The sequence below is a fragment of the Anguilla rostrata genome, chromosome 13 (genome assembly GCF_018555375.3).
Source record: "Anguilla rostrata isolate EN2019 chromosome 13, ASM1855537v3, whole genome shotgun sequence".
NCBI lineage: Eukaryota > Metazoa > Chordata > Actinopteri > Anguilliformes > Anguillidae > Anguilla > Anguilla rostrata.
In genome coordinates this window covers 21,406,370-21,427,089 of record NC_057945.1, presented here as the reverse complement: position 1 = coordinate 21,427,089, position 20,720 = coordinate 21,406,370, and the positions used below count along the sequence as shown (strand labels likewise).

The 20,720-nt window shown below is 38.3% G+C and overlaps 1 protein-coding gene across 6 annotated transcripts in view; it reads right to left on the bottom strand.

Annotated features, from left to right (window-relative positions):
* The window catches only part of nicn1 (nicolin 1), a 130,474-nt gene that overhangs the window by 37,996 nt on the left and 71,758 nt on the right, over positions 1 to 20,720 (bottom strand). For 3 of the 6 annotated variants that reach the window (XM_064305165.1, XM_064305160.1, XM_064305163.1), the window contains one exon: positions 5,010 to 5,097. The exons of 2 other annotated variants lie outside the window; for them this stretch is intronic. The gene's annotated coding sequence lies outside the window, so the exon portion shown is untranslated. Of the gene's footprint in view, positions 1 to 5,009; positions 5,098 to 5,202; positions 5,285 to 20,720 lie in introns of those variants that run through there. One more of the 6 variants, XM_064305161.1, reaches the window with a different exon arrangement.

The following is a 20,720-nucleotide window of genomic DNA, read 5'->3' as shown; positions in this document are numbered from 1 at the left end:
CTCCATTCCATCAAAAAAGATGCTGTCTAACTGCTGTTCATTATTTTCCATATAGGATTAGAATTTTTACCTCATAATTAATTGATCAATTCAAACAGATGATGAAAAATGACAAGGCTCAGTGAGAATGCCATTAGAAATTGTTACATATGCAGGTAGGGTCCATTTTGTTCTGTGTTGTTTTTTTTGTTGCTTGTTTGTTTTTTCTACTTGTTGTTTTTTTCGCTCTTATTACTGCTACGGACATTTCCAGACTTCCAGTAATAGATGGATTGATTTGTATGCTTGTGCATATGTATAGGTTTGTGTGAGTATACAATATATAGGGTTCGAATTACACTCAAGGTTTTGAGAGTAGGAAGGCTCTCAGATCAATGGTGGTGGTGGTGGGGGAGTGGTGGTTGCAAGTTTGCTACTCTGTCTCTTGGGTATTTTGTTGCGCACATTGATTAACCTGCTTTTACATTCAGAAGAGGTTGGAAGAATTGTGTAGCTTGCCACCATAAGTCTTTTCAGGGTTTCATCCTGGTTATCCCTTTGTAACTTCCAGGTCCTGTATTCATTCATAGCTTCCTTTGATGACTTTTCCATGAATTTAGCTAGATGAACTACCGCCTTCTGCTGAGAGATTGAGATTGTGTCTTTCTTTTGGCCAGGAATGCTTGTCCAGCAGTTTCAGCAGATCCACCAAACTGACTTTCAGGTAAATATTTAGTCACGTTATCAACAATTGTCTGGCAGAATTGCAATCTGTTGTACTTTCCCTGTGTCTCTGTGAGATCAACATTTTTGAACTGGCCTGTGGCTGTTCTGCTGATTTCCATCCGCTGTCTTTCATAGCTCTCAGAACCTATTGACTGCTGGATACCACGGCTTGCATCCACAAGGGATGTGCTACTTTTCTGCAGCTTCAGGGAAAGGTCACAAAGTTCACACAATACATCTTTGATGCACGCCAAGCCACTAAGGAACTTTAAAGATGTCAGATGCTTGAGCAGGACACTGTATTTAGCTCTGTCAACATTTGTGCATGAGGCATACGCGCTTGCAGTTTGAAAATGACGTGCAAATGCAAGAAAATCCTTCACTGCTGCTTTCACTGCATTGAAGCTGCTCGCTACCCATCTTATTGTGAAAACCTGGCCTATTTTCAGAATGTGCGTATTCAATTCAGCATCTGCTTCCTGTGACCCCCTCACATTTTTAGCAGATGGGAGAGAGAATAACATTTAGTAAGCAAAAAATCCAAATTATTGCACCCTGCCACCTCTTTCAGGGAAATGTGCATAGCCAATTACTGTTTAGAGAGCCAAAGTTGCCATGTTACTGCCATGGCTGCTCCAATCTGGAGGAGAAATTTCCCCATTCATTTTCCAATAGACTTTTCTACTATTGAGGTATATATATGTATATATATATATATATATATACATATAACAAAACAAGGTAAAGATACTAGACTGTAGGGTATTTTTATTTTTTAAAAATTGACAAACTACATGAATGTCACGTTAGCACGACATCACTGATCGGACAATGATTGGTCTGTAGGGGAGGTCAATGACCTATTATCGGCAGTTTTCTTAGACATAACATTCTTTAGACTTTTGTACATCATCATTCTATTTATCAACATTTATTAGCTGGGTAGCAGAGATGCTGCAGTGTTTTGTGGCTGTTTATTCGCATTGGTTAAGTGTATATTCTTGTCATTTTGATGCATTTTTATGCATCTAATGCAAAAGAGTTGCAACTGGATTACATTGATATGGTAAATTAGATGAGATGACAGTGGGCCTAAAGTAGTTAGATTTGCGGAACCAGACGGGCTAAATATGCCCACCCTTTCATACTGCAATCACATTCTTATAACTAACGTATAAAGCATGGTGTTATTTTCTTTTAGTTAGCTAGCGTTACTAAAATGTCATTTTTCTGTCTAAGGTACTTAATGTTAACCAATAATAGTCATACCCACTTAGTAATCTGGCTAAATACACACAAAGCAAAATGTGTAACGTTAACTTCTTAAACGAATGGACAACTAGCAAATGACTGACCGGCTGAGTAAAAAAAAAAAACTGCATTTTTTACGTGAGGCTTACGAATGTGGACACAGCAACAGTAAGACTAAAACTTTATGGATTTCAGTCAGCCCAATGCTTAAAATTGAAAATTCAATAGCTAATGCTTTTGTGTCCGGCCTAGGGGAAACAAATTATGACAGGATGTTCATGTTCGATCATGTTGAATTGTATCCCAACCAAGGTCATGAATAAAATTATTGAAATGGCCTAATCGTTGTCATCATTCAAAGGCTATAAAAGCTCCTACACTGAACAGATACAAGATCCCTACACAGCATGTGGACCACTTTAAAAATTAATAATGTATATAGCTTAGTGTTGTCATGATCAATATATCTGTTAAATGTAGTGTATGTAGGCAATACAAACATGTTATTGAAACTGCCAAGTTGCATAAAAGTTAGCTAATTTTCTTTGCTAATTTAAGTTGGCGGTTCTGTCACTCACTCCATACTGTGGGGAAATGTAGTTTATTAGTGTAGAACGTGATATAAATGAACGTAGTTTGTGCAATTTCAAACTGAAGTGCCCAGGGAATGCTGCGACTGAAGAGAAGGGGCATAGATGTACAACATATTGAAGTCCTGTAATTGTACTGGAAACAGGCTCCTTATAACCTCTGAATGCTTTAATCCCAATTGGAAAATTCATTAGGGAAATTTACTTCCAGAACTGAACTCAGTGGAAGTGACTTCACACTTAAACTCTCTATAAGTTCCCGGGCAGGGAACTGACTGAATTTAGTGAAACTACCCTTCTAGTCTCAATATGAGTCCATTCTTTCTCCCAGTTATGGCAGCTGCTCCATCCATGGCTATACTGATGAGATTTATTTAGCAAAATATCACCATCCACCCCTGATTTCCAAGGGCTTTCTTTCAATGAGTTACATACAGACTGAGTGTGTATGCCCCTGTCTTGTTTAACTTTGTCAGAAAACATAAGTCTATATCACCTGCTGTTGACTTTGCATCCATGTGTGACATAAAAATGACATAAGTACTCATATATGTGCATTCATGCATGATACTTTCATCTATATTAATGCTTAATAGGCACATTGAGTGATTTGAAATTATACACATATTTTGCTTTCATGTCTTGGGCTATGCGTGCTTGGATCACAAGAATAATCTTATCTGTGTACAAGGCCAACTGGTGCACCATTCAGTTCATTAAGTTGCATAAGGGAATTCATCTTTGTGTAAGCCAATCTTTCTTCAGCAACAGTATAGTGTATGCTGCTCTAAATGAGTTGGCTATTTCCTGAAATATATTAGCATTCATTTCTACAACATTTTCTTGGAAGCGACTATTTTCTTTTCGTTCTTGCTATTTAAATTGCTCATTTATGAGCTATACTGTCACAGTGCTTGTATCTCTTTTTGCACAATTGCTTTTGGACAGGACCACTCACAATCCCATCGACCCATTCCTCAGGCAAATGCACACCGTTTCCCTTTTCATTGAGCAAGAGACTCTTTACTTCTTTGCAGATGAGGCATCCAAGATTCCCATCCCGATCGAACATCCTCAGGTTTCTGACCTTCCATTCTCGCCACACATGGATCCAGTGATGTGGAGGCCGCAGCCGGGGCTGCCATATCACGCACCTGCTCGTGGTCCTTCCCCCCCCAAGCTGTCGGTGCTCTCTGACGAGGTCCCAACTTAAGCAGCAGTTTCAGCAGCAGCAGGTAACAGGACTGAAATCTGAACTTCCTTAGGCTGAATCCTGAGCAGAGAGCTAGCAATGCTGCTGTTAGCAAGAGTAGGTTCATTGCTTCTTGCTGTACTGGCATCAATGGCTTTAAACTTCTTCATGAAACCAAAACTGATGAGGCGACTCACTTGAATATGCCTCCATTTCCACATTGTGTTTCAAATCTGATTTCAAAATGAATATCATATTATTAGAGCAGACTAGGCAGCCAGAGTGAACTGAATGAGCAGAATTGCACCTCAGAGAAATTCAAATGGAAAAACTTATTTCATGTTCCAACTCAGAATAGCTACTCCTATGCTTTGGTGGACTGCCAGAACAGAACTAAAGCCAAGCAGTACTCGACTGGATTAAATAATGAGAGGGAGAGATGGGGCCTTTGGCGTTTGATTAGTTTCTTATTTTCTGCTGTACTGTGACATTGTCGAACCCCTGCTTACCTACTATGACATATTGTAGCACCGAACCTATTAACACCTGCTGGCTTGTATTCAATTAACATTCATCCTGAACTGTTTTTTATCCTTAATGAGAGCAGGCAATCCACCCTCCATTCTTTTTGAAAAAAAAAAACAACAAAAAAAAACACTCATTTTCATTTTTAGTCAAAGTTAAGGATTAATGTTGACTGAATTGCAGCCTTTTGGCACCATCAAACAATTATAGTTAGATATTATATATTATATCTATATATATAATATATAGAACCAAAAAAATACTATGATAGTCAACTTATTTTAATTAACATTCAACAACATTTATGGTATCTGGAGGACCATATTTATTGTGCAGTTAACATAACTTTTATACTTTAACCAATAAGCATCCCCTTAGTGGGGTGTCCCGCGTGTTTTAAGTACGCCCAGTTTGTGACTGGTTCAACCAAAAATTTAAAGTTCCACCCCTCACCTGCAAACTTCTCTGGTACACCCATGATTGGAACTCTGGTGCCACTGATATTGAGGTGCCAATCAGAAGTGAACCTGATATGTCCTAAGAACCTTAGATGATTATGATGACAGTAGCGTAAATATTGATATAGGTGCACTGATCTATTTATCAACATCAGCCTATGAAACCAAACTCCCAAACACTTAAGTACAAATACAGTTTAGTAAAAAAAATAGTTATATACTGCTGCTGTAGGCTATAATATATAATATATAATATAGCCATGAGGAAAATATGAATGATGTGCCTACCTTTTGATGATCATCATATGAGACGCTGATGGCTTTGTGTGGAATAACTCCGGCGAGTACTGGGCTTGAGGAAAACCAGCTGCTGTTTCTGTACGAAAGGCAGAGGGCACTGATGGTTGAACAAAATCTTCTTTGACCTCTCTTTTAAGAAAAGCAAACTGCTTTGTTAGGGGGCACAGTGGTGCAGTGTCACCTCACTACAAGAAAGTACCGAGTTTCGAATCCAGGGCCTTTTCAGGTGGAGTTTGCACGTTCTCCATGTCTGACGAAGACCTCTTGGGTCAAAACGTTGCACTGTGAATAAGCCACAAGGGCGCATTTGCTGGTGTGCGGATATTCTTTATTTTCTTCATAGTCAGATTCTTTTGTCTTGCACCTGGTTGTTCCAGTTGGATGTGCAAATACTAAGTTCTTTCCTATAGTAATATCCAATGATTGGCAACATTCTTTGAATTCATTGTTTATTTAGATATTCAAAGGATGCTAATCATCCTATATTCTGCCCCTTGTATCCATTGTTAGAGAATATTTTTTCATTGTTGCAAAAGTAACTTCTAATTGAGGCAATGTGCATTGGGGGTCTAATAGGGCATCTTCACTTCAAAAGGGATCATACGACAAAGGTAACCATTCCCTATCCATACCCTAACATATCTCCCAAATTTTTCTCTCTGTACGTCATAAACACTTGAACCAGGAAATCTCTATGCTTTTTTTCATTCCTCCAGGATGAAAAAAAAAGAATTCATCTCTTGTCTCACTTAACATGTGGCAGAAAGCCAGACTTGCATGACCTTGTTTTGTTATTTGCTGCAACCTCGGGCACAAACACAAACTGACAGATAAGCACGTAACATTTACTCAGCTTTCAAGTGTGTCAAGTGCACTTGTAAGAAATCTTTGGAAGAACTCTTGAAATAATTTATCCAAAGGAAATAGAATCACTGTATCATTTCCACAACAAAAAATGGTCGAAGTGAAATAAGGGCAAACAAATCAATTCCATTATTTTTATATTTTCCAAATTGGTTCTTGAGAATTAGTGCACAATTAAGTAACATAAATTTAGTCAAAATGTCTATAAAACGTTCTGTGAATAAGCTCATTTGGAATGGCGCTTACAGAAATGCAATTTAATACCGCAAAACTCCACAATACACTTGCACATACAAATTACAGGCCAAATAAATTGTATACAAATTATTGCCGCCGTAGATATAGAAATGTATTCACTGCTGTTATATTTTCCACATACTTACATCATATTTAAATCCAATATTCACAACATAATGCAGTATAAGCCATTTCTGTAAGGGTGGGGGGGGGGGGCGTAGTTCCTCAGAATATCTTTGAATGCTCAGTAGCACCTCTGATTGGCATTAACGTTCAAATTTCAAAATTTTAACAACGAGTTGCCTTTATAAAATCTTGCTCACAATGAACATAATGTTGCTCAAATCTATAATTATGTAATTCTTTGAGGTGAACTCAGGATTGAAACTACTGACATTACTGGGCAACTGTAATAAAACATTGCATGACATTTTTGCTTATTTGAAATAAGTTTTTAATACACTGATACCTTTTGAAATACCTACAGGACTCACCATTCACTAGTTTCAATAGTGCAGTGGCTGGCTTTGTTTTGTGGGTATAAAACCAAGAATGAACTCATTAGATGCTCTTAAGTAGTAATATCAGACCAAGGGACTTCAATTTCAAAGACTGAGTCAATTAACCACTTGCTGTGATTATAATTCTGTAGTGGCTGTGGTTAGAATGACCTTTTCCCCATTTGCAAATTGCCCCCCCCCCCCCCTCATCCAGGCTTGCAGCAGCACACGGCTCCCCAGTCCCCTATCTGGGCCTCCCAGCTTATATAATGGAAGCAAAATTTTCATTAAGCAAAGTCATTAGAAGCGAGGGAGACAATTAGATGCCATTATGGAAAGGAATATTGTTTCCTTGTTTTAATCAAAGTGATTATCACAATTAAATTCAATCATGAATACACCTATTGGTCACAGAGCACTGTTACACAATGTTGTGAGTTTAACCCTGTTCTCTAGAGACGCCCCCCCACCCCCCGTCCCTGCTCAACCCCAAGGTAAATGCAACTGAAAAGTGCCATGTCTAAATAGCTATAGAACAAGTGTAATGTCGGCTAACCTGCAGTAAATGGGGCTGGCAGTCCTAGGGGGTGGTGGGAGGCGGCGGTGGGTGGGGGGGTGGTCGGGCGGTGGAGAGGGGAACAAGTGAGATTATAGGCCGCAAAAATTAATTTTTGCAAATCAACCCTCAGGATATAGAATGCAGCAATCTACTGAAATAAAATAAATAAGACAGCAAAGACTTGATATTGAAATATGTATTCTTAAAAGTACATTTTAGAGATATATTTATTTGTTTCCCAAAAATTCCACATGCAGTATTTACAATATATAACTATACATTAATTTCTATGGGGGAAGAAAACAGGACAATATTCTGTGCAATGAGACTACAGTATTGAGATATCAAGCTCCATTTTGCATCTCTGTTACCTTGATCATATTGCAAAAGGAACATCGGGTATTTATTCTATTTTTCAATCTGTGTTGCAAAATGTAGAAAAAATGCTACTCCAATGCTAAAAACTAATTTTGACAAATATGCCAGAGAGAAAGCTCTGGAGATGCAATACACAATTAGAAGATGAATATGAAAACAAATAACTTTGCAAGGGGTGGGGATTGCAGATATTTAGATACGGTAAAACACCTTACCTATTGTTGATGTTCTGATCCAGATTGATTCAGAAACATCTACATCTACATTTGCACACACACAACATCTGTCTGGTCCAATCATAAACATAGAAACATCCACTTAAGATGGAATACTATTTAAACAAAAACCCAGAAAGTGAACTATCCCTTTGAACTATCTTGGTCACAAGTAAAAACCGCAGTGTTATACCTGGGAATCAAACCTGCAACCTCTGAGTTACAAATACAGCCTCTTAATCATTACCCTACCCGGTGACACTCCTCTTAGTTATGCTATGCGATGAGGTGCTGCTAATGAGGACTAGCACACGCTGGACTGAGAGCTCTGACAGTATTCGGTTATGCTTGGTCTCATTTTACAGCGCTCCATATAATCTTGAGATGGCAACACTTACAATGGGGAATTGTTGGTGGCTTGAGTTATAACTTTGATTGGTAAGAGATGTGAGTAAAAGAATTCTCTGGATTTTAACAGTGCTACTACACATTACTGAAATGGCGAAGGCAACGTTATGCACCATTGAAGATACAAGGTTCACAGGGATTTAGAAAAATTAAGTTGTAGTTAAAATGTCATAGAAATAAAAAATGGTGAGCTTGTTTTTAAAAAGATATTAACATAGGCTTTGTCCTCAGATCACTGCACAATGCTAGATGCTGAGAAGCTTCTATCACAAGAAAAGTGTTACCTCAGCAAACGGCAATCTAATGTAGCACGCTGGGTTACGCAAAACACACACAAAAAATACATGCAGTTCAATAATGCACCTGGAAAACATCATGTGGGTGCTCTGTTATAATAGCCTTTTCATGCCGGAGAATTTCAACTTCAAAATCTACATTTTCATCTAAATTGACATTCTATGCAGTGTATTGCAGTTATATATATGTAATACACACAGAACTTGTTTTAACATTAAAGTTTTGAAACTGTCCTGGTGGCACGCATGGACTAGGTGTCTGAACATACTGAAATATATTCTAAATATAAGTATGCATATTGCAATATCTTCCTGCCTCTCGCCCAGGCACGCTGGGATAGGCTCCAGCACCCCCTGCGACCGTGACCTGGATACACAGGTACAGATAATGAAAGGATGGATTGATATTGCAATGTCTGAAATAGCAATTATTTGTCCATATGTTGTGCAGTCTTGTAATATCTTGGTTAAATGTTTTATTTGAATATATTTGCATTACATGCTGTTTCTGGGGGTTTTTGTTTCTGTTTAAGGATCATGTATGATATGCGTATTCACTCTTTAATTAATTTCTGTGACATCAACATAATTCTGCCCATCTCAACAGACAAATACAGTTATTGATTATTGAAAAAAAAGGCTTACTCATGTCTGCTATGAACACAGTTCCCACAGTTTATGGATTTTAAATTTCATTGCTTTCCCTTGAAACATTTTTTTAGATTTATTTATGCTGAGAAAAAGATGAAGTTCTAAAAAAAGAATCAATAATAGCTGGTCAGGTAAATGCAAAGAATCACAACAGAGAGTTTTCTGCAATGCTACGTTTCATAAAACATACTTATTAGAGACGGCTTCCAGGCATCCCATGCTAGCTTCAATATTTATAACCCTGATTTAAATGCATGACATATAGCTATTGTGATATCTATCCAGAGGCTGAGCCCAATTTTCTGCTGAGCTTCTGCTGTTGGTTTATTCTGCCTATCTATTTGCACCATCCCTGCCTTCAGCACTGCCAATGACAACCAAGACGAAAACACGCGCACTTATGCTAATCTTGTGGATTTATGGCGTTCTCCACTGTTGTCAAAATCTCATGCAGCCATACCACCCTTTACCCTTCTCATGGTAAACTACTGAAGCTAACTGGATCTGAGCTTGGTTAGTAATTAGATGGGAGGCCTGGTGGGAAGTTGCTGCTGCAAGAGGTGTTGGTGGGCCAGTAGGGGGGCACTGGTCCCAATGGAGGCAAAGTGCTGCAAACGAAGCGGTCCCATGGATGAGTCATTAAACTGAGGTCCTGTTTCACTGTGGTCATTAAAGATCCCAGGGCACTTTCCAAAAGGGTATGGCTGTTATCTGGTGTCTGGCCACCAAATCAGCTCCCAACATCTGATTGGCTGCACAATCCCTTGTGTTTCCTACCCACATTAATTCCCCAGGTTGTAGCCACAATAGAGAATTGAGATCTCAGTTGACCTACTTAAAAACAACAAAAAAACTCTGTCTAATGTATTCCTTCGAGAAAGCCTTTCGCTCTCTCTAAGGTTCAGATCTCAAGGTTTCTGAGAAAGAAATTGCCATGTTGCGTCAGTCTCAGGAGAATGGTCATGAATCATAAAACAGGCAACATTAATGCTTTGGCATCCCAAGACACAACTGTTTGATTTTTGGCTTCCTTCACTCTTCTTAACATGAATATTAGTTATTATTCTATGATGACAAGTAATTGGGTACTTCTAGTGGTGAATGGTAAACCTGTGAAGAGATCAATTTAGCTGATCTAACATATTTATTCAGAAGCTCATGAATGACAGCTTAAAACTTTTCTTTGTTCCTAACTGAAATCTATTCTTGTGGTCTAATCTATAGTACAGCTAAACTGGTGTTGATGTAGACAGCTAATCAGTTATTTGAGACAGGGGTAACTGGTGGAAACAAACCCTGCATATACACACTGGCCCTCAGAGGGTACAGTTGCTTACCCTTGAGGTAGATGTATTTAGTGAAAAATGACTAAACTATTGGTGAAACAAGCCCAACAATGGGATTTGCCACCACTATTTGTAATTATACTACAAAAGATGGAGTTCAACAGTTGACTCAAGTCTCTTGCAACTTTTAGGGTTTGAAATTCAATTCAACGATGTATGAGAAAGCTTAAGGTACAGTTATCATACATCAATTTTTACAATAAGAAGTGTGTTTCAAATGGAGATATATGATAATGTGAATTCTGTGGAATTTTGAGAATTCACATTTACAGTCATTTTGTGGAGATTAGATCATACTTGAAAAGGATATGATAATGAAATGTGAGTACGAGACTGTCAGCGGTTGTATCACATTATCTTGTACATACATGGAAAACGGTTCTGTACAGGATCCTCACACTTAAATAATCAATAGATTTGTCCTCAAAAGAAAAGTATGCTTGACAAGGAAATCATACATAAAAGCCCTGTACATTTCACTTTTCTCCAAGTGCTTTTTTAAGCATGGTTCCCCAATGCCAAATGATGGAAATCAGTGACATCACTGCATTGTCATTGCATGAACTAGTTTATATAGTCTTCCTTTGACTCACAGACTACACCAAGCCAAAGAGTACCTAATGACAAGTGCCAGTACATAAAATATTTGCCACCATTCCACATTTAAGAACAGAATCTTTTGGCAATGTTTAAATGAACTGATTTTGAAATCATAATTATCATTATGTATGTGCTAAAGGCATTTCAATTCACTTGTCATATCTTATTTTCCTTTACTAGTTTGACTTCCCTTATGGGAATGGAATATTTAAATATTTGGCCTTTAGATAAATATAATTACATTTATATTGCAGCAGTGTATTGTTCAATACAACATTTTATTTTGATAGTATGTTGCAGTACTTTCGATTCCTATGCATTATTTTTTCAGTCTTCTGAAAATGGGTGTGACACAGGAGGACCCAAACAAATCACTGACAGTGATCACTAAACATCTTTACATACCGCCTATGTCATGAACCCAGCAGGTACCAGTACATGACTAATATAAGTCACACATGTACCTTGATGTTATGAGCAAGCTTAACATATATGAATAAACAACACGGGGCCATCCTCCTCATACTCTCCCTCCATGACCTTCATCTCCTACCCTGGATCTGCACATTTTCCAAATCCAGGGGTTGCACATCTGGCCAAAGAAAACAGGTGTGCAGACTCATACTGGGACTTAAATCAAGCACTTAAACAGTGAAATGCACTAAAGACCATCCTGGTCATGGATTTAAGTGTATATGCTGGTCATGGCTGGCTTCAGCTCAGTCCCTGTGGACCGAACATCAATCTCTTACTGGAATTGGAAATGGTGCGATATATTGTAAATATATGGATCATGTTGGAAATGTTTCACAGCAGTCCATTTAAAAAATGCATGCCAATATCTAAAAGAGGCAATAATTTGTAATTTGTATATTTGCTCATATATTTCAACAACAATCCATTTCCATAAGGGATGTCTGGCTGGTTTCCAAGCCCCCCACCCCACCCCACCCCACCACCCCCTGCCCCCTACCCCAGTATGCGGTCACATTTAGTCCATCAACCTCCAATCTCATTCCAGCTGATTAAAATCAAATGCCACCAAAGGGACTTGCATTCTCATTGGCCAGGCACTAAATCTGAGCCTATACCTTCACAAATAACATACATTGCATCCTTTGGCTTAAGATGATTTTAGCACATGCTCCAAAAATCACAGTTTTTTTTTTTGTTCGCCCCTGCTGGGAATAGTGCAGCAGATGTGGTATGTAATGCACATTGTGAAGCCGTGGGACTGAGCAGGTTTTATCTAGTGTGCTGCAGAGGCAGGCGGGAGCCGAGCTCAGGAGATGAGGTTATCAGTGTGAAGAAGATGTATGCCAAGCATTATTGCAGGGCTCTGTTCTAGTAACACAGTCAATGAGCTATAACAGGTCCAACTCACTTCATCACCACCAGACCCAGGGACTTTTTTTTTCTCCCTCTTTATTTCACCCATCATTCATTTTTTCCCCCTACGTTCCCCTCAGACAAGAATGAGTGGTGGCGTCTCTCATAGTTCCTGTAAGAAACAGTCCCCTGCACAAAATGTCCAATCAGACGGCAACAGAATTCCAAGGGGATCTGTAGAAAATAGTAATAGTAAATTGGCCTCAAACTCAAACAAGTCAACTGGGTCATCCAATAGGGCACTTTTATAAGAGAGGGAGCTCTTTCCCCCTCCACAATATGACCATAACAATTTTATCAATATTTCTCTTTCTCCTGAGCTGGTAATAGCTTGTTTTCCCAGGGATTCGTGGCCCACGGCTCAGATAAACTTTGGGATTATTTCTCCTTGGCTGCCCTGGACATACAAAGAGCAGAACGTGTTTGTGTGAGGATGCGTGAGGGAGACCTAGAATAGCTGCCTTTTCTCACCTCATTCCACAAACGCATGCACACCACAGACAGACAGACACACACACACACACACACACAAATATGTCCACATGGACAAAGGGAGTGCACATAATTGAAAGTAACTGCTTGATGTAGACCCATTTAGTTTTCTACAACTGCCTGGGGTGTGTTGGTGGATATGTGAAAGAGTCAAACTGAACTCAAATTCACAAACATGTCAAACACAGAGTGAGTATAGCACTTGGTAGCTGCTGCTCTGAGACCTCCCCAAAACATTTATTACAAAGCTAGCTATTACTGCAATGGCATTCATTCATAATGAACCCTTATAACTAGAAATGTTTCTGTGAAGCTGACCCTGTGTGTTGGTTTGGGTCGGTATGTTGACGCGGATGCAAGCTATAGCTATAGACGTGCTGGGAGGTCATTTTGCTAATAGAGCCCTGGCTGCCCCAGAAGAATGCACAGGGGTCAGTGCTCTTCATGGGCTCCCTGTGAAAGAATATTGACATTCAGTAGCGGGCCATATGTGCTTGACTTTAAATACAGCCACCCTGAGATGACGAGATTCCCAAACCTCCAACTTAAAGAATGCTATCCTCTCCAAATAGAACACATAAATAACGCAGAACAGCTCGACGGCTTATTTTACGGCTTGCCAAATACAGTATGCTGACATCTTTAACCGACAGTGGGTCTGTCACCAGCTTGCATTTTCAGAACAGCCTGGTTGTGCAAGTGAACATGATTATGTTTTTGGTACGGAGAAGAAAAATTGAGAAAATGTTGCAGCCTGAATTTAGCTTATCACTTATAACTTATTTATATAATGCTTATAACTTATTTACTTTATTTCATCCATTCAATCCTACTTCGGCTGTCATTCAGATTCCACTACCTACCCGGGGGTACAGTGTTTGATCTCCCACTAGCTATAGACCACATTACTGCAGTAGGAAAGCATACAGTGCATTTTCCCCTCTGTTTCAGTGCTGACTGGCTCTGTTTATTGTGTTTTGTTGCTTATGCCTATCAGTTTGAAAATCTATGCAATTTTATTTACCTTTCTTAAATTTACATTTTAATTAGCATTTTGATTATTTTTTCGAAATTCTGTCTTTTTAAATGTATTTGTTTGTGTTTGTGGCTTCAGCAGTTTTGTTTCAGCTTGTGTTTTGTCTCAATATTCTCATATGTTACACCCCCCCCCCCCCCAACCCACCACACACACAAACACAAACAAACACAAGTTTTCACTTCAGAGATGAAAAAATGGATGTAGCATGGAAACATCCATTGGAAATCATTAATGGTTTTAATTGGTCTATAATATCATAATTGCTTTTTTTTATACTTTAGGCTACATATATTTTAAGGGAATGTTTTAATGCATTTTGTAAAATAGTTTTAATTGCAAATTTTTATGCTGCCCTCGTGGTCAGTATGGAAGATCAAATGTGACAAATTAAATAAATACATTGATAATGAAATAAACAGATATTAAATGACATAGATGATGAAATAAAAAAATAAGCTATGAAATAAATACATATTTTTTATTATGTGTCATTGGCTAGTTTATTAATTTCATTTATTAATTTATTTACTTTTTTTGGTATTTGTAATATTAATGCATGATGATCTCAGATTATACGAGTCACAAGTATTTTTCTAAATATGGCTGAGAACATACTTCGGTAAAACTCTAATACATTTTTCCCAATATTGCTAGTTCCTTCCTCAGTTGGCATCAGAGATAATAAAACAGTTATAAGATTTTATTATGACTTGTCCAATGCATGCTGGTATAGGCTCTGGCTCCCCTTGTGAGCCTGACCAGGAATAGACACATTAGATAATGGATGGATGGATGGATAGATGGACATAAACCATCCACATTTTGTTTTAGTTTGTGCCCCCTCAAAGGTTTTGGGTGCATTATGCCCCTGGTGCACATAGATTTTTCTGCAATCGTCTGCCTTAGCTTAATGGACCAAAGAAAATGTGGCAGCCAAACCAACCAAGAAATCATATGAACCTGGACAGAATTAGCACCTTAAGGCATGCACCTGTTCAACAATCGTTCAGTTATCGCTTTGCTAAATCACTGTGTCACTAATAATAAGCGATGATGTTGTCACTGTTGTTTTTTTGTTGGTAGTGGTGGTGGTGGAGGGGTGGGGGTTGCCAAGCCCAGCCTTTTCCACTTTTCAGTAAAATGTCCTTTTTCCTATAAAGCGTCTTTATGAAAGTGTCTCTGTTAAACTCTACACATAAAATTAAAACAAAATATTGCGTAGCCCGATCCCTCCTGCCCTCTAGTGGTATAGGCAGTTCCACCTACAGAATGGGGACAAAGCAAATATCCAGAATTTATTAAGAAATGGACTACCAACATACCACAAAGTCAAACTCAGAACCTGCAACACACTTGTTTCTGGCCAGCAATGCCACTCGTTCCCTTATCAGCGCTCAGGGCAATACATGGCGAGGAAGCAAAAGGAGCCTCCCCATCCTCCACCCGTCCAACAGCTTTTCAGCAGGGCTTACCAAGTTGTAGGCTCACCCAGTTGCCTGTGCTGTTTGTGTCACTAGCGCAAATATTTTTTTAGATATTTATGATTTTATGCTGAAATGTTTGAAAATTGGTTAACACTGATGGAATGTTCAGAATCTGAACAACACACATGCAGCTGACATCACAATTAGCCATTGCAGCTGCCACAGGTACAGACCATCTCACTCTCAAAGCTTCTAACACATGAAATCTATGGCAAGGTAAGTGATATTAGCAGCAGCAATGCAAGTTCAACATTAGTTTTCCGTTATAATTCCTGTTAGCTAAAATGCATATTCCAACAATGAACATTATGTTAATCGAAGATAATGACACTCAAAAACGTTAGAATTGATTTCCAAAAAATGTATAATTTGGAGAGGTCATGGGATGTCTTTGAAAAGCCCTTGCAGAATGTCACTGCTTTTAGTTATCTGCACAATTTTTTTCCAGTGGTGGGAAACATGTCGGGGAGGAACTGTGTGCAGTACTTTTGCGGCTAGCTGATGTAGATTTTGTGAGATAAACAGCAGAGTAACATTTTAAGTGCAATATGTGTATGCCATAAATAATTCCACACATATTTCCTAAGATTTGATGCATAGTCTTGATGGTACACTTGTGCCCTTCAAATGATGCCATAATCCATGTCCCTGCTGTACGTTGCCACGGTTATGAGGCTTTATTTAAGAGTAGTGCAAACCGGGTGGAAATTGCCTTTTTAAGTGCTTGGGGTTACGAGGTTAAGAAGGTGACATTACTTTGTATTCCAGTCTGAGTCTCTTACAGCAAAAAGACCTGGTTCTTTTGGAACCCCAGGCTAAACATTTATTTCAGGAAACTGTGATGTGGAGCAGCAGAGAATGCTGGGGGTTGTTCAAGCTGCAAGGATATTTAATAGCCTGTGTCTTTGTACTCAAACACGTGGCACTGTAGGTAAATTAATTTACAAAGCAAACAATGCCATCAACGGTTTCCCCCAGAGTGAAAAAATAATAATTTAAACCTTACAGGCATTTAAAAAGTAATTAATAATAGATACCCTAAGGTCTTATAACCATTCAATAAAGTTTAACGTTTTGCCTCAATACATGCTGATTATGAACTTGCAATTGCCCATTCATGTAACAAAATTAAATGGAAAAAAGTTGGACTGAAACCTATTTCCTTTCCATAAAAAAACATCTAGATAGTAGTATTCTATTTTTGGTAGGTTTCATAAAGGTCAGTCATAAAAAAATCAAAAGCTATAAAAATATGTTCATCCTTTCAATAAATAATTCATGAGTGCAGGCAATGTGGTTAATGTTGACCTTGTGCAGGGGATTGAAGCTCACCCTGTCTACGTGGATAGAAATGAACAGCTTTCCCTCTTTGGGGACCATGGAATTGAAAAGGCAGATATTCTTATGTGGAATCAGGAGACAAGTGAAAATGAACAGAACAAGTAAAAGCTAATTAAAAGGTAATTCCTAATGAAATATCTCATAAAGCTACAAAAACCAAAAATATTAAACTTTAAACAGTTTTATATAACAAGCAATAGATTGTAAATACATATTTAAAATATGCTTGTTTCCAAAATGTTTGTGGGTGAAGTACATGAGGGCCACATGACCCAATAAACTCCTTAATCCACTTCTGATTGACACATCCTAATTCATGCATGAGGATGGAAGAAGCATGTATGCATCTGCCAAACAATATTTGCGCATGCAGAAGGCTTACACCAAATACCCATGTATACACTACACACACACTATCTATAAATACACTACCAGAGAATTAAATGTATTAAGTCTCTGTTGAATATAAACGGTGGTGTTAGGAGGTCATACATAATTAATGAATTTTCTATGAATTGGCTGAGGAGGAGAATGGTACAGCTGGTTATTTTCACTCAAGCATGCCAATGTCTGCAGACACACAAATACACGCACACACATGCACGGACGCACACACGCGCACACACACACACACACACACACACACACACACACACACACACATCCCTGTACCTGCTGTACTGTGGGTAGGCAGGTGTTGCTAGGAAACAGGGCCCTGATGGGGAAGCAGGAGGGTAGCATAGATGATTTGGGACAAATTAGATGGATAGATCCCAATGACACATCTGGGAAATGGCTTTGTCCAAAAGACCATAAACAGTCGGAATCTTCGGCTAGCAGACACAGAGAGGGCATACAGTATATCTCAGAGACATTGATTTTATGCAATTAGTGAGTTACGCTTAATTAAACTTAACACACTTTTCCAGTCCTGACTGCATAACGTCTCATTGATTGTGCAATCTCTGAGGCGAAAAAAACACTAATAATTTATCCTACACTACTAAAAATAGTTCTATTGTTTCAAATTAAACGCAGGGAAAGTTTTTGATCAGGAATAAGCAGCAATCTGGATGCAATTAGAAATAATTCCGAATATCCAAATAAACAAAAAGAATTTTCTTGGTGCAGATATTTTTTTAATAATAAGGTAAAATAAATACATCAAAACCAGGAGCCACAGTCATTGCCATGTTGAAAATATCTATGATGGCAATTCCTCCTCTTACAGAAATGGAATTTCAAGGCAACATATTATGAAAAAATATTGCAATATACGAAAATTGAAATAATTCATATATTTAAGAATATATATTTTTCTATATATTTGAAAATATGTTTTTTTCTCAGCATATTGCATTATATTACATTTCTATAAATGTCTTTCTCTCTCTCTCTTATGTCTGCCTGTCTTACCAGAGGCCCTTGGTGTAATGGCACTCCATTGTGGCACTCCATTCTCCAACATTAGCAACTTCTTGAGACGCTCCCTGGTTTCTCTTGTCCTCTTTAATACTGTCCCCTGACAAATCAATCCGGCAGCGATCAGGTGACAGGGTGTGGTAGGCCATTCCCCTCAGAACCGAACCAGATGAAGTGAAAAAATCAGACATCTTTTCAGCCAAATCCCTTATGGCTGCCGCAATACTCGAGCGAATAAAGCTGTCTAAAGAGTGAGTGTAGCCCGCTGTAATAGTCTTTCCTTTGAATAAACAGCTACCTCCATCCCTCAGTCCTCTGTCAGTTAAGAGCCACAGAGACGGAATTCAAAGTGACATCAGGCTGTTCCATTAGGCTTCAACACAGCTCCAGTGCATGTGAAACTCAGCACCCCTCAAATGAAAAACAGCAGGATAATTTCACTCCATCCTTAATTATAGAACGTAATGCATTAAAAAAAAATTAATTACACTAATCTGTACATTCAATCAAAGCTCATTTTTCAAAGACAGCTTACTGAAATAGTAATGCCAGTAGCAGTGAGCTCCGTAATGTTTGAGACAAAGATTTATTTTTTCTTGATTTGGCTCTGGACTCAACTATTTTAGATTTGTAATCAAATAATCCACATGTGGTTAAAGTGCAGATTCTCTGATTTTATTAAAGGGTATTTCTTATACATTTTGGTTTCACTATGTAGAAATTACAGCACTTTTTATGCAGAGGCCCTCCATTTCATGGCTCCATGATGTTTGGGAAGAATGGTTTCACAGGTTTTTCTGATGGGTCAGGTGTATTCAATTGTTTCCTTAGAGCAGGTATAGGAGAGCTTCCAGTATCTAATCTTGATTTTAGGCTTCACATTGCCTTTAGATTCTGTTACTGGCATTTCTCAACATAAGGACCAGAATTGTGCCAATGAAAGTCAATTAAGCCATTATGAGACTGAGAACTAAGAATAAAATAGACACATAGGCCAAACCTTAGGTTTACCAAAATCAACTGTTTGGAACATCATTAAGAAGAAAGAGAGCGCTGGTGAGCTCAGTAATTGCAAAGAGCGTAGGTAGGTTAAGGAAGACTGCTACAGCTGATGAACAGATGATGAAGAATTCTCACCACATGAAAAAAAACCCTCAAACCTGTTCACCAGATCAGAAACACTCTTCAGGGGGCAGGGGTGGATGTGCCAGTAAGCACTGTCCACAGAAGACTTCACAAACAGAACTACAGAGGCTACACTGAAAGATGCAAACCGCTAGTTAGCTGCAAAAACTGGATGGGCAGGTTACAGTTTGCTAAGAAGTATCTAAAGAACCTGCAGTTCTGTAAAAGGGTCTTGTGGACAGATGAGACCAAGATTCACTTGTATCAGAGTGATGGCAAGAGCAAAGTGTGGAGGCAAAAGGAACTGGCCAAGCTCCAAAGCACCCTCCCCCTTCATCTGTGAAGCATGGTGGTGGGGGTGCCATGGTTTTGGCTCACTTGTGTCCAGTGATGTTGTAACTGCTGAGATCATCAGCAGAGTGAATTCTGAAGTGTGCTTATCTGCTCAGTTCAACCAAATGCCTCCAAACTCATTGGATGGCACTTTATCTGACAGCAAGACAATGATCCCAAACATGAGTTTTTCAAAGCCAAAACTGGAAAATTCTTGCCTGGCCAAGTCATTCACATGAACTGAATGTAACTGAACTTGCATTTCTTATGCTAAAGAGAACACTTAACCCTGTGAGACCCAGTGCTTCAAAAATGCAAAATTCCTTTTCAGGTATTCTAGAGACACAATTTTCACCATTCAGTTTAGACCAACATTGTGGAATACTTATGGAGTCAGAGAGCCAAATCAAGAAAAAATTATTTGTGCGAAATATTATGGAGCTTACTGTATGTTCACAACTATGTAGTTTTATAATTGTATAAAGGAAAAAAATACAAGCATATATCAAATTAGACTGTTTATAGTATATATATTTATAATATATAACCATACATGGTACACAGAATGTAGTTAAAATGTTGAACAGATTCATGTATATCCTCGATATTGGATAATTAATATATAGTGTGAGAGAGCTTGCTGAGTATTAACTTACAAAGAATATAATTTTCAGATTCACATTTTTTAAAGGCAAACATGGATCACACATCAAGAAGAAACCATCTGCACTATCTTACTAAATATAACATGTCACTGCCTTATTTACAGTATTACATTTACTTTGGCAAAGATTTATCTTGACATCTTTCATATTTTGAATAATTGAAATGTAACACATCGGAAAAGATAAATAAGTTAATTAACAAAGAAAAGTAGGATAAATAAGCTCCTGGAAAGTAGAAAACCCTGAAGGAATTAACTTATGGTGCAAAACTACAAGGTAAAGTAAGACACATCACAGAGATGTGGAAAATGTCTTAACTGAAGCAAGACACTTGTACCATTTACAATACTAGATT